The sequence below is a fragment of the Salvia miltiorrhiza genome, chromosome 4, assembly GCF_028751815.1.
Source record: "Salvia miltiorrhiza cultivar Shanhuang (shh) chromosome 4, IMPLAD_Smil_shh, whole genome shotgun sequence".
Taxonomy (NCBI): domain Eukaryota; kingdom Viridiplantae; phylum Streptophyta; class Magnoliopsida; order Lamiales; family Lamiaceae; genus Salvia; species Salvia miltiorrhiza.
Window position 1 is genome coordinate 5,196,884 of NC_080390.1, and position 12,792 is coordinate 5,209,675.

Genomic DNA, 12,792 nt, shown 5'->3' on the forward strand with positions numbered 1-12,792 from the left:
CGATTAACTTCGGGCTAGCAGAGCAAATGATGGCCTTGCTCAGCTATGCTAACATGCGGCAGGCACTGGGAACTCCGATGATGTCTGTCATCCCCACTGTGGCTACCCCGGTTGGAGCAACCAATCCGCAGGGCACTGAGGCCCCACCTCCCGCTGCTCAGGAGGCAAACATATTAGCAATCAACAAACAGGCTGTGATGCCTGGAGAAATGCAAGGGGATGCTGCTGATAGAGAACTAGCTATACCAGAGGGGAGCCGCGTTAGGCTTAACAGTGTTGTCAGGAGAGAACGGGTGGATAAGTCTGACAGTCAATCCGTCTCCCTTGTGTTTGAGGAAGAGAGATCGAAGGAGAAGGCACGGTTGAAAAAATAAGTGTCACAATTGAAACATCAACTTGAGAATCTGGAAGAATCGCTGAGGGAGAAATCCCGGAGGGAAGATAAGGAACAGAGATCTGAGCGGTCCTACAGAGTAGAGAAGTCTCACCACCTGGAAAAATCACGGTACACCGAAAGAGGAGAAGAAAGGGAGCTGGAGTTTTCCTCTGGCAGGCCAGGGCATCGGGCTCACAAACGTCATGACCGGGACATGCCAAGGGACAGAAGGGAGCAGGGAAGATATAAGGAAGACAAGAGGGCTAAGACTTCAAGGTTTCATCCTATCAACAACCGTAGTCCTTTCTCTGACGATATTTTGGCAGACACTTTACCTAGAAGCTACAAGCCCATCTCACTGGATTATGATGGCACTACCGATCCGGAGGTGCACCTCAATCGATTTGAAGGGTTGGTCACACTTCACATGTATACCGAGGGCATCAAGTGCCGCATCTTCTCCACTACTCTTACCGGACCAGCTCAGTTATGGTTTGGGATGCTGCCCCCGAATTCTATTCACTCTTTTGAAGATCTACAGACTCGCTTCCTACGTCAGTTTGCAAGTTCGCGGAGGGTAGGAAAGTCAGCTCTTTCGCTGATGGATATCAAGCAGGATCAGGGTGAGACGTTGCGGGAGTATACAGTGAGATTTAACCTCGCTGCTCTGGAAGTGCCAGAGGCAGAATCACAAATAAAAAATTGCGCTTACGTCAGAGGACTCAGGCCGGGGATCTTCTTTGACGAATTGCAAATCCGACCAGCAAGGGATTTTGATGACATTATGGCAAGGTTGCCAGGTTATCTGCAGTTGGAGGACGCCAAGATGGCGAGAAAAGTGGGAAATGATAAACATAGGGTCAAGAAAGCCGATGAAGCACCTGAGAGACAGAGACACCAAGATAGGGCCCCATTCAGAGGGTTGCCTCCGAGGGTATTGCCACCCCAGGAAGGAATGCCATCTCAACAACGCACTGTGAATGAGGTTACGCGGTTTACTGAGTACACGCCCTTGAATAAACCACAAGATGAAATTTTCCAATTGATAAAAGACCAACCGTTCTTTCGGGCGCCGGGAACCTATCGGAATGGGCCACCCCAGGAGGGGTCTAATACCAAGTTATCTGAGTATCACAATTCTTTTGGACATTACACAAGATATTGCGGACATCTTAAGCACCAATTGGAGTTATTGGTGCGCCAGGGATATCTCGACCAATTCATTGACAGAGGAAATGAGGGCCAGAGGCGGACTGATCAGAAAGATCAGAGGGATCAGCGAGATCAGAGGGATCAGCGAGATCAGAGGGATCAGAGAAATAACCGGGATCAGCGACAAGAGCAGGGGAACAACAGAGATCGTAGGCCTGATGACAACCGGGATAATCGCAGAGAGGGGGCAGAGAGGCAAGCCCCTCCTCCACCATACAGAAGAGAAGTGCATATGATTTGCGGAGAGAACGGGACGCCCACATCAAATCGGGCTAAAAAGCAGGTCGTCAGAGCAGTAAAAACAGGGTATTATCATAAAAGGGTCATGGAAATTACGGGTGCGGCAGAGGAGCCGGCGATTACTTTTGGAGCAGAGGATATACGTACACTAATGTACCCGCATGATGATGCGCTGGTCATCACGGCGGACATAGCGTGCTGCATGGTTCACCGTGTCTTCGTCGATTCAGGGAGCGCCGTGAATATTTTATATAAGGAATGCCTTCAAAACATGGGAATAAAAGTGCACATTGAGCCCACAAATGCTCCTTTGTTTGGGTTCGGTGGAGAGATGGTCATGCCGTTAGGTTATGTGGAGCTGCCATTGATCCTCGGCAGTGCAGCCAGTAGCAGTAGAGCAAGGATGGTACGATTTTTAGTTGTGGACATGCCCAAACCCGCGTACAATGTCATACTCGGACGACCTGCCCTGACGGCATTCAGGGCGGTAATCTCTATGTTCCATTTGAAAATGAAATTCCCCGTCGAGGGGGGGAGAGTAGGAGAAGTTTGTGGGGATCAAACAGCGTCGAAAGCATGCCATGTCCAAATGCTTGCATACTCATCGGGACAGAAGAGGGAAAGAGTGACAGAGGGATCGGATACACGGAAGAGGGGAAAGGTGGGCGAGGTGCATGCCCTAGCAGAGGAACGCCAAGAGTTGGCGGATCTATTAAAAGACAGAGATAGCACAGAAAAAACCGCGCTGGTGTCCACCAGTGATGTCTGCAACATGATCGAATTATTTCCAGGGAAAGAGGGTTTCCAGACAAAGATTGGGTCTGCCATGAGTGATCAGGTCAGAGAGGAACTCATTGGTTGTCTTCGAAGAAATGCAGACGTGTTTGCATTCAGTACCACCGACTTAAAGGGGATTGACAGAAAGTTGGCAGAGCATTACCTCAACGTGGACCCTAAGGTGAAGCCGGTAAAGCAGATAACAAGGAATTTTGGGGCAGAGAAGGACGCGGCAATAAGGGAACAGGTCTACGGATTGTTGGAAGCAGGGCACATTGTGAAAGTGCAATACCCGGAGTGGATTTCAAACGCGGTGATGGTACCCAAGAAAACAAACACCTGGAGGATGTGTGTGGATTTCAGAGATCTAAATGCTGCTTGCCCAAAGGACCATTATCCTCTGCCGAGGATCGATCAGCTGGTGGATACCACTTCAGGGTGTGCTTTATTGTCCATGATGGATGCATACCAGGGATATCATCAAGTCAGGATGAATAAGGGAGACATTGCCAAAACGGCATTTGCCGTCTGTTGCGGGGTGTATGGATGGAGAAGTATGCCTTTTGGCTTAAAAAATGCGGGAGCTACATATCAGCGGATGATGGAGAAAATTTTCAAAGAACAACTGGCCAAGAACATTTCGGTATACGTGGATGATATGCTTGTACGGAGTGTCAGGGCAGAGGATCATGTTTCTGATCTGGAGGAAATCTTCACGGTGGTCAGAGATCATCGACTTATGCTGAATCCAGCGAAATGCACCTTTGGAGTCACAACAGGGAAGTTTTTGGGATATAAGGTCACGCCTGCAGGGATTGAGGTTAATGCAGAAAAGGTCAAAGCTATTATGGAAATGACACCGCCCAGAGGAATCAAGGAAGTGCAGACTCTGAATGGGCGCATCACTGCTCTGAGCAGATTTATATCACGCTCGGCAGAACGCAGCATGCCGTTTTTCAAAGTACTGAGGAAGGGAACTAAGTTTCTGTGGACAGAGGAATGCAGAGCGGCATTTGAGGATCTTAAGGTGTATCTAGCCAGGCTACCGACTCTGACCAAGCCGGTCCCGGGGGAAACATTGTATCTGTATATAGCGGTGGGGGAGGATGCGATCAGCTCTGTGCTTATCAGAGAAGAGGGAAGTCACCAGAAGCCTATCTATTTTGTCAGCAGAATCATACAAGGGCCTGAGCAAAATTACATAGAGATTGAGAAGGCTGCTCTGACAGTCATGGTCACGGCCAGAAAGTTGAGGCCCTATTTCCTTTCACACCGAGTGGTAGTACGCACGTCTCTACCCTTCAAACAAGTTTTGGGGCGCCCGGATTTGTCGGGAAGAATGGTTAAATGGGCTGTGGAGTTAGGGGAGTATGATGTAGAGTATGAGCCGAGAACGGCGATCAAAGCGCAAGCGTTGGCAGACTTCATACAAGAAACAACTCGTCGTCCTGTACCAGAGTTTTGGGTGGCCTTTGTGGATGGATCCGTAACGAAAGAGGGATGTGGGATCGGGGTTTATATCACTTCACCGGGCTATGGGACATACCAGTTTGCCATCAAATTCACTTGCCGCTTGTCCAACAATGAAGCGGAGTATGAGGCCGTGGTCAGAGGGGCTCATATCCTGTCAGAACTCAAAGCCGAGTGTGTCATCATAAAGACAGACTCCCAATTGGTTGCCCAACAGTTTTCAGGGACTTATAGCATCAAGGATCAGCGGATGAAAGCGTACCATTCCAAAATCAGTGAAATGAAAGAAAAGTTTATGGAATTCAGGATCGAGCAAATTGCCAGAGAGGAAAATACGAAAGCGGACTTATTGGCGCGCATGGCTAGTGCGGTGGAGCAAACTTGGAATGATGAAATTATTTTACTCTGTGATACCAGAGCGATGGAGACTTCGCGGGTTTTCTCGGTAGAAATCAGGGACGATTGGCGGGCTCCGATTATACACTTTCTGAAGACAGGGGAACGGCTAAGCAGAGAATCCAATCAGAGGGCTCGCTATGAGAATTACTGCTTAATCAACGATCAACTCTTCAAACGATCCTTTACTCAGCCCTTGCTAAAATGCTTATCTCCAGAAGAGGCTAATTTTGCTTTGAAAGAAATTCATGCAGGTTGCTGTGGTGGGCATACGGGATTTCGGGATCTTGTACGCAAAATTATCCGGGCCGGGTTCTACTGGCCTCACATCAACAAGGAAGCCAGAGAGTTCGTCCGCAAGTGCGAAGCTTGCCAGAGACATGCTGGGCGAATCAATGTACCAGGGGAGCCTATGGGTGTCATGTACGCGGCATGTCCGTTTGACAAATGGGGCATTGATATAGTCGGGAAGTTGCCTACAGCACCGGGAGGAAAATGCTTTCTTATCGTGGCAGTAGATTATTTTTCTAAATGGGTTGAGGCTGAGGCTGTGGGCAAGATCGATGAAATAACAGTGGAACGTTTCATTTGGAGGAACATCTGTTGCAGATTCGGGGTACCGAGAATCATTGTGTCTGACAATGGGACTCAGTTTACAGGGCAGAGGATAGCAGATTTCTGTGATCGAATGGACATCACTCAGCGTTTCGTCTCAGTGGCTCATCCACAAGCAAATGGCCAAGTAGAGTTAGCCAACAGAACAATCTGTGAAGGGATTAAAAAGAGGTTGAATCAGAGCAGAGGGAAATGGGTGGAAGAGTTAGACACCGTTCTATGGGCCTACCGAACTAGCCCAAAGACAGCAACGGGCGAAGCACCTTTCACGCTGGTATACGGATCCAATGCAGTGATACCAGCGGAGGCCAGACTGGAATCATACCGCATCATCACCTATGATACGGAGTATAACGCCGATCTTCGCAGAACTGAGCTCGACCTTGTGGAAGCACAGCGGGAAGAAGCTTAAATCAGAGCAGCAAAGTATAAGAGTGTCATTAAAGCAGGGTACGACAAGAGGGTCAGAGCACGGAAGCTGGTTAAGGGCGATTTGGTACTAAAAAGCGCCGACGCATTAAAGGCAGTGGGCAAGTTTGAAGCAAATTGGGAAGGACCATTCATCATTACAGAAGTCTTGGGTGGCGGAGCGTACACATTGTCGGATTCAGACGGCAGAGCTCTCCCCAGGCCATGGAATATAAACACGCTCAAAAAGTTCTATGTATAACTGCTACTTAGCAGGAGTAATCACTTGTAGACCGGATACTCTTTTTCCCCACAGGGGTTTTAACGAGGTCCGGGGCCATAATATCAATAAAACAGATATGTGGTTCTAGGGAATTCCCTGATGTTGTGTTCATTTATTTCAATTATTGCTTTCTTACATTACATATGCTATTTAACATGTTCATGCAGAGCATTGCACATGTCACCAGAGGGGGAGTAGGGTGTATACCCGTAGTTCCCAATTTTCAAATTCAAAATACAAAACTGCTTTTTAGCAGGTCAAGGGAGAAACAAATACAAACTGCTTCTTAGCAGGTCAAAGGAAACAACAAACACAAAACCACTTTTCAGTAGGTCAAAAGGGAAAAGCAAACATCAGGGATCGGTGATTTTTCTTCCATGCGCCAACACTCCAGGTTCTTCCGCTCCGTTGAAACATCCCCACTTCTCAGATCTACTCCAGATCTACCCCATGCCTGCAGAATACCAAGAAAAACAACAAGTCAAAATGCCAAAAGGAAAGAATACGGAGGAAAAGACCAACCAACGTCCAGATCTCGGGAAACCGGTAATAATGCTCTCAAATACGGGAAGTCCGCTCCTTACAACCACAAAGCTAGAGATCTGCACTGGGAGCACAGAGGGAAAAGCAAAGCCTTCAAGGATGTGAATGTTCCGAGGGGAACTTCCCATACTTGAGTGCCTTATAACCAAGCTAGGGACGATACAGGGAAGGAGCTTTCTTCAAGAACCTTGGAGATAAAACCCTCAGGCGGGGGAGAGTCCTGCCTTTTCAGCCTCCAACACTGAGTACTTTCTTAGCAGGACTCACTCCCCCGACTGAGGGCGTTACAACTAAGATAAGAAGGCATCTTGAGCCAAAAAGACGGGAGATCTAGGGTTTGAGAGGAGAGCAGTTTGGGGCGGGGGAAAGGAAATAAGGGATTCTGAGCTAGGTCATGAAGGATTGAGGGGTATATATAGAGACGGTATTGGGCCTAAGAAAGGGGCCAAGGGGTAATGGGCTCACGCGAGTTTATGGGTCGGTGATGGAACAAGAAGTAATTGGGCCAACATGTTCATAACAGAGTATTGCACATGTCACCAGAGGGGGGAGTAGGGTGTATACCCGTAATCCCCAATTTTTAAATTCAAAAATGGTCTCGCAACAGGTCAAGGGGAAAAGCAGATGAATCATCCTGCAAATCAGAGGGTTACCACTTAATCGTAAGCCGCGAAAGTTGGTCGTGCCATCCGGGCCTTCCATGCTCCGCGCAGAGGTTGCACATAATCGTAAGCCACGAAAGTTGGTTGCACCCCCCCGGGTTCTCCATGCTCCGTGCAGAGGTTGCACTTAACCGTAAGCCACGGAAGTTGGTTGCACCCCCCGGGTTTTCCATGCTCCGTGCAGGGGGTTACTACTTAATCGTAAGCCGCGAAAGTTGGTCGTGCCATCCGAGCCTTCCATGCTCCGCGCAGAGGTTGCACATAATCGTAAGCCACGAAAGTTGGTTGCACCCCACCCGGGTCCTCCATGCTCCGTGCAGAGGTTGCACTTAACCGTAAGCCACGGAAGTTGGTTGCACCCCCCGGGTTTTCCATGCTCCGTGCAGGGGGTTACTACTTAATCGTAAGCCGCGAAAGTTGGTCGTGCCATCCGGGCCTTCCATGCTCCGCGCAGAGGTTGCACATAATCGTAAGCCGCGAAAGTTGGTCGTGCCATCCGGGCCTTCCATGCTCCGCGCAGAGGTTGCACTTAACCGTAAGCCACGGAAGCTGGTTGCACCCACCGGGTTTTCCATGCTCCGTGCAGGGGGTTACTACTTAATCGTAAGCCGCGAAAGTTGGTCGTGCCATCCGGGCCTTCCATGCTCCGCGCAGAGGTTGCACATAATCGTAAGCCACGAAAGTTGGTTGTACCCCCCCGGGTCCTCCATGCTCCGTGCAGAGGTTGCACTTAACCGTAAGCCACGGAAGTTTGTCGCACCCCCCGGGTTTTCCATGCTCCGTGCAGGGGGTTACTATTTAATCGTAAGCCGCGAAAGTTGGTCGTGCCATCCGGGCCTTCCATGCTCCGCGCAGAGGGTTACTATTTAATCGTAAGCCGCGAAAGTTGGTCGTGCCATCCGGGCCTTCCATGCTCTGCGCAGAGGGTTACTATTTAATCGTAAGCTGCGAAAGTTGGTCGCGCCATCCGGGCCTTCCATGCTCCGCACAGAGGGTTACTATTTAATCGTAAGCCGCGAAAGTTGGTCGTGCCATCCGGGCCTTCCATGCTCCGCGCAGAGGGTTACTATTTAATCGTAAGCCGCAAAAGTTGGTCGTGCCATCCGGGCCTTCCATGCTCCGCGCAGAGGGTTACTATTTAATCGTAAGCCGCGAAAGTTGGTTGCACCCCCCGGGTCTTCCATGCTCCGCGCAGAGGGTTACTATTTAATCGTAAGCCACGAAAGTTGGTTGCACCCCCCGGGTCTTCCATGCTCCGCGCAGAATGCTCAAGCTTGGATGGGAAGCAACAAAGGAGTGCTTGGATGGGAAGCAACAAAGGAGCGTTTGGATGAAAAGTAATCACAAAATCAATAACAGAGAAATCAACCAAATCCTCGTAAGAGGAGGCGGTGAGATCCCTATCAGAGAAATCAACCAAATCCTCGTAAGAGGAGGCGGCGAAATCTCTGGCAGAGAAGTCAACCAAATCCTCGTAAGAGGAGGCGGCGAAATCTATGGCAGAGAAGTCAACCAAATCCTCGTAAGAGGAGGCGGCGAGGTCTCCGGCAGAGAAGTCAACCAAATCCTCGTAAGAGGAGGCGGTGAGATCCCTATCAGAGAAATCAACCAAATCCTCGTAAGAGGAGGTGGCGAAATCTCTGGCAGAGAAGTCAACCAAATCCTCGTAAGAGGAAGCGGCGAAATCTATGGCAGAGAAGTCAACCAAATCCTCGTAAGAGGAGGCGGCGAGGTCTCCGGCAGAGAAGTCAACCAAATCCTCGCAAGAGAAGGCAGCAAGTCCTTACTAGAAGAGTCAGCAAAATCCTCGCCAGAGGATTCGTCAAGATCCTCGCCAGAGGAATCACCAAAATCCTCGCCAAAGGAGTCTGCCAAATCCTTGCCAGGGGAGTCTACTAAAGTCCTCGCCAGAGGAATCAGCGGAACCCCCAAAGCAGAAAGCAGAGAAATCTCGAAGGAGAAAATCAAAGAAACATCGACAATAACCATGACGAGCCAAACCAAGCCAAATACCAATCCAACATGAACGAGCAACAAAACAACACAAAGAACAAAGAGAGAAAAGCAACGCAAGTAGGGAAGAAATTTCATAAAAATATGCCAAGGAGGCACAGCTGTACATCCAAAAACGAGAAGTAAGTACTAAGTTTGTACAAATTTAAGAGTTACAAAAATTTCCTTTGATAAAGCCAGGGAAGAGATAGGGGACATCAAGAGGGAGGAGCAGAAGAATCTTCAGCGGGAGTAGAGGAAGCAGGAGCAGAGGCAGAGGAAACCAGAGGAGGAACATCACTGGCAGGGATCTGGCTAGCAGAGGTTCCCTCTGTAAACACTGGCAGCATGCCAGCTTCCTTCACCTCAGGGAGACGGACTCCCAAGTCCAGCAGTCTCACAGCTTCTTGTACAAACATTTTTTCATCTCGATATAAGGTAAAAAGCTGATCCATTGCAGAAGAGGAGGAAGCGGAATCTTCAGAAACAGAGGCCGCCAAATCAGAGGGCAGAGGAGGCACCACGTCGTACTGAGAAAATTTTCGGGTGCTTTTATTAGTGGGATCCCGCAGCCGGTTCACAAAGCCTACCAGGGAAGCAGAGAAAGCAGGCATATATATTGGAGCGGAGGGCAATGAAGCAGACCCAACCCCAAAGGCGAAATAGGGAATGGCCCTCTCCAGCACTGGATACCACCATTCTGGTTTCCCCGGAGAATTCGCAGGGATCCCCATCAGCTTATTTATTTCCTCATCATTGAGGTTCTCCATCAAGGCATGCAGATCCAGGGTAGCGAGCTGTTCCGGGGTCGCCCCCGCCATCTCTAACGCCTTGGAGGCGGTCTGCTGTATCACATAAGCAAAGAGGGGTCCGAAGTCCTCCAGGTACTCTTGAGTCTGCTTGAAGGCCGCCAAGGTGCCCTCCAGCATCAACCCTAGAAAGTGTTGACCCTGCGGAGACAAGAAATACTCCAGGCGTTGATCTCGCGCTCCCAAGACATAGGCACGGTTCTGCGCCTCCACGAGCATCCTCTTCCAACCACGCCGGGTCTCCTTGTAGGCTTCTTCATATCCCGCCTTGAACCTGGCCAGGTTTTCATGGCTTTCCTTGGTCGTCCTTGTCAGTTCAGAAACCAGGGAGGATTTCTCCACCTCTGCTTGGGACAACTGAGCCTTCAGCTCAGCAATCTCCGCTTCAGCCTTACTCAAACGCGCCACCACCCCGGCCACGTCGTCATCACGCTTAGCGATATCCGCCTGTTCCTTCTCTCTCTCTTTTTCTGACATGTCGTAGTCATGGATACACTTAACAGCCCCCCACATCCGAGCCTCCACCTGCAAGAAAACAAAATGGGTTTCGACAGAACAATAAAGAGGTTAGTAACTTCGTTTTTTCTATAATAAAAGTATAAGAAGCAGGGTACCTGAAGAGCCAACTGGCACAGCTGAGTAGCTAAAGCACCCCGGGTCAGCTTCTCCACTTTCTCCTGGTCCTTTGAGTGGACACGAGCTACCAAGGCATCAATCAACTCCTGCCCCGACAAACTCGAAATCGGCCCAGGAACAACATCCTCTGGTTCATCAGCAGGGGACACCACAGCTTTGCCCTTGCCTTTTCCCCCGGCAGAAGGGGGAACCTTAGAACCGCCAGCAGACATCTTCGCTGGCCCCTTGCCCTTTTCCACTACAGACGAGAGGACCTTCGAACCACCAGCAGACTTCTTCGATGGTTCTTGAGACTTTCCGGCCTTCTTCAGGCTCTCTTGTTTCTCCTTCTCACCTACGGAAATCAGAGAACCTCTCTTCCTCTTCTTTGAAAGCTCGGTGAGGGTGACACCCGGGACCGAATCAGGCGAGGGAATTTCATCGGTAATGTCCACAATCTGGACATCTTCTTCACCGGCACCAGATGTATCACCAGTACTGGGGCGTCCGCGCCTGTGAACAAGGTTACCCGCATCAACCTCCTCGGCATTAAACGCGCGGGAGACTTCCGTATTTCCCTCTGGGACCTCTATCACAGGGGGAATGATGACCAGCTCGGCCCCAGCTGGTTGTTCTGAGGGAGCGGTTCGGGAAGCAGAATCCCCCGAGCCATGCTCTCCACTGGGAACAGGAGAAGCAGCGATAGGCAAATTGTCCCCGCATTTCTTTCTCCAAGACATGTTTGCAAATCAAAATTCCACATCTTTAAAATCAGGGTAACAAAAGTTAATGTATTTTCTAATTCATATTCTTTACCTATTGATTTCTTGGGATATAGGGGAAACAGGCCATTGTATGCCAGAGCCGAATTGTTCTCAGCAAGGTATTTACAGTCTAAGGGCTGGGCTTTGTTCATAGCATTCAGACGGGCTATGACCTCCAAGTCAGAGATCGAGGGGGCTTCTAGGGAGGCTGGTCTATAAGTAGTCCGAGGATTATGCCACTCTAGTTCCCGAACATGATAATCACGCCAGGTGCCGAAAAGGGTGCGTACATAACAATAATAGCTCAAAAAGCCGCCATCAGAAGAATTTAGAGAGGAAAGAAAAGAAGTAGGATATCTTCGAAGACCCGCAAAGCTATACAAGGGATTGCCCTGCATACGAAGAGATTGGGTCTGACAGAACAGTTTGGCGGTGTCCTTAACACCGTGGGCTCGGCAAAGGATATGGAAGGCGTATAGTCTTCGGATGGCAGAGGGAGCGACTTGAAAAAAAGGGATACGAAAATGGTTGCAGACATCAACCAGAAGGGGAGGAGGAGGAAGCCTTAGGCCAGCGTCTATTTGGGCTTGCCAGATGACTATTACCCTGGGGTGGCGAAGGTTCTCGGGAGGTGTTGAACCTTTAGAGAAGGCCTCGAATTTTAAACCTTCAGGATGTCGACACTTGCTCTCCAATTTATTAACCGCCGCGACGCCAATGAGGGATTCAGGAACACGCTTTGGGGGTTGGGGGGTCTTCTTACCCCTTTTCTTAGGCTGAGAAGAACTGGGGACAGTTTGAGAGTCATAAGAGGCAGAGGGGGAAGGGAAGTTATCAAGATCCTGGAGTTGGGGAGAGGAAGATGAAGAAGTTCGGGAAGAAGGAGAGGGCGAACGCGAGGGTTGAGGAGCGGAAGTGGAGGCCATCGTCGGAAATGTCAATCCTAGGGTTTCTAGCACGCTCAATCAGAGCACCAATAATTACACCACTACGCTACAACTAATCACAAGAATGGGGAGAGGAGGGTATGCGAATTACCTAGGTCAAGTAAGGTCTGACTGTAAATACCGGAGCGGAAGGGTCGCTGAAGGTACGCCGGAACAGGAGGGAGAATCGCCGGAATTTGCAGATGAAGGAGTTCGAGAAAATCGGAGAAGAAGAATAGTGAAAAATGGGAGTTCGAATCAACTAAGTAAAAATGTACGCGGGCAACTACCAACATACGGGATGGACGACACGTGTCCTATGGAAATGAATCAACGGCTGAAAATCCCTACGGGGAGGCGAAAGGTTGCAAAGGTTAAAAAGTAACCTCGGGGTACGAGAAAAGCACTGTAGATAGGGCAGGCATTTAATGCAGGTGACGTCATCCACGCGGGCGAATCCTCTGACTAGTTGCACTATGCCAGAGTGAACTAGCCAGACCAGGGGTGGGAGTAACAAAAACACCAAAGAGTAATTTACAGGGCTCACATTTGTTTTCATATAATATTAGAAGTGCTTATATCTTCATGATTTGCAGGGATCAAGGAAAACAGCCTAGTGTTGGTCTTCACAATACTCCATTGGTTGAACGCGAAGAATACCCGGTTCAACCAGACTAGAGGGGGGAGTGGTTGATGAGGAGTAA